The sequence below is a fragment of the Arachis duranensis genome, chromosome 8 (assembly GCF_000817695.3).
Source record: "Arachis duranensis cultivar V14167 chromosome 8, aradu.V14167.gnm2.J7QH, whole genome shotgun sequence".
NCBI classification, from domain to species: Eukaryota; Viridiplantae; Streptophyta; class Magnoliopsida; order Fabales; family Fabaceae; genus Arachis; species Arachis duranensis.
Genome location: NC_029779.3, coordinates 13848654 through 13851158, shown reverse-complemented (window position 1 = coordinate 13851158; position 2505 = coordinate 13848654).

Sequence of the window (2505 nt, the reverse complement as noted above, 5' to 3'; positions counted from 1 at the left end):
GGCTTGTTACTTCTTGCTTTTTGCTCCTGCTAATGCCTAATGCTTATATTTGTCTCTTAAAAGGTTCCTTGAATTTTATGGTTGACTTTGTTTTACAAAATTTGATATTAAAATAATATTTAATTTATCATTGTTTATATGAAATAAATTGTATTAATTAAAAACTTATTGATAAGTCAAAAGTTATAATTATTAGTAATTATGTAGTTTAGTTTTTATATACAATATTTTCATTAATATAATATCAAAGTATATAATTTTATCTTGAAAAAAAATATTATTATTTTTAGACGTTTCAAGAAGTCAATAATTTTGTGTTAGCAACGTATGTATTCGAATATATTGGCGTTTGGCAAACTAATGTGTTATAAACAAAAGATTGAGAGAATAATTTAAAAAGTGTATTATTGAGTTGTGTTCAAAATGTATAATATACAATGGATATTTATAGGTGCTAAATGAATCAAAACAATAAAGATATAGAATTCTATAATTAATATACAGATATATTATATAAATATAGACGATACTAATTGATCTAAATTAATTCTAATGATTCTCTAGTATAATGTATGAAGATAATAAAATTTACATATGAATTGACTTAGCATATACAAATAATAGAAAATTCTAATATTTCTTCCTCACGTTCCCTTATTCCTATCTAATTTTCTTCTTTTCCCTCTTGATTTTTCTTCTTTTATTTGTTTTGATGAATTTCTTTCTTCTTCAACCTCAATTTTGTTGTTAGAAATGATGGAAATGATAGTAAAAAATGTAAAAATTAGGTGACAAAATAAATATAAAATATATATATATAATATAATATAATAATTGTTTTGTTGAGTAAACTATTAAAATGATATTCTAAAAATTTTAACTTTGACAAAGTAATTTCAAAAGATATGAAAGACAACAAAATTTCTAAAACATTAATACATTTGACAAAAAATACTGAATATTAACAGAGCATATTTTTATTAATAGAAAATATTGAACTGACAGATAAAAGAATTTAGATGTAAATTCTGCAATTACGCGATATTATTAATTAAAATAATATTAAACATGTTAAAATTAGAAAATTCTACTCTATTCTTTACCTCATTTTCTTCTTTCCTACTTCATCTTTTCTTTTTCATCTACTCCAAATCTCCTAGTTAAAAAAAAATCTAAATTTCTTTCCACCAAATTAACACACTTTTTCACTCCACTCCACTCACCAAGGACTCACACGACAACCTCTACTACGAGTTTTTCGGCTTTACTGTTATCGTCTCTTTCGTTTTTTATACAACGAACATAAAACACACAATACAACAATATACAAAACAAACATTTATCAATTCCAAATTATATTAATATACACAGACGCAACAATGCCAAAATTCAATTTAAAACTCAATCACATACACCCTTACTCAAACACAAGCGCAGGAAGAAAAGAGAAGAGAAAGAGAAAACAAAAAACCAAGAAAAGAAAAGAAGAGAGGAAACAATGAAGAAATAGACCATGAAGAGAGGAAGAGAAGAAAGAGAAAGAAGATGAGGGAGATGGGACAGAGGGTGTCCTTTTCCTGCTCTCTGAAATTGAAACTGCTGCCACTGTTCGAGCTGATTTCTCATCTCTACTATTAGGTTGTGCTATAGTGCTGAAACAATTATTTTTCAGCACCTGCTGAAATGAGCTGGCGTGTAGTTGCGCAAGGCGCATGATTCTGCTATACGTGCAGGCGTAGATAGAAAACTGACAAAGCAGCAACGAGTGGAGGATTTTGTCGGTTCTACCTTGATTAATTACTGCATAAAATGAATTAAGAAGTTGTTAAAGGAGTTAATTTTTTGTCTGTTTTTATTGTTGATGGGTATGGACATTCCTTCATCTTTTCAGGTGGGCGGCCGTTGCATGATGTTCACCATGATATGCAAAAAAGTATGTGAGTTGTGGTCAGTTCACTCGTTCGTTTAAGCAAGTGTTGAGGCTTCGAATTCTGTTTTATGTATATAATAACTTATTGACTGGCAATAGACCCTTAAATATGTTGTGCTAGAATAAAGTAATGGACTGGTTGGGATAATTTGCTTGGAAAATTTATGTGCCAAATTTATTAGAATAATTTTTAGGAAAATTAGTATGGTTTTGTATGTTTTGTTGCAGCCATTGGTTGAAGTAAGTTTTTTGTGTGTATTTTGCTAAAGTAAAAGATAAACCATGCTAGTTAACCCCCAAAATTATTGTTTCATAATTTATGTTTAGGTGTTTATCGGATATTTTTTATATAAATTTTAGTAATTATTATGTAGGATATTATAATTAAGTGTTGTGAATTAATTGAAAAAAAAATTTCTTTTTGTGTGAGATATTTAAATGATATTTTTATCCTTTTTATTTTTAAAAATACATTTTTTTTCTACAATAATTAAATATCATACACTTTAGTTCATTTGACTAAAATATTTTTTAACAATTATTATTATAATTATGTATATATTAGTACTAATAAT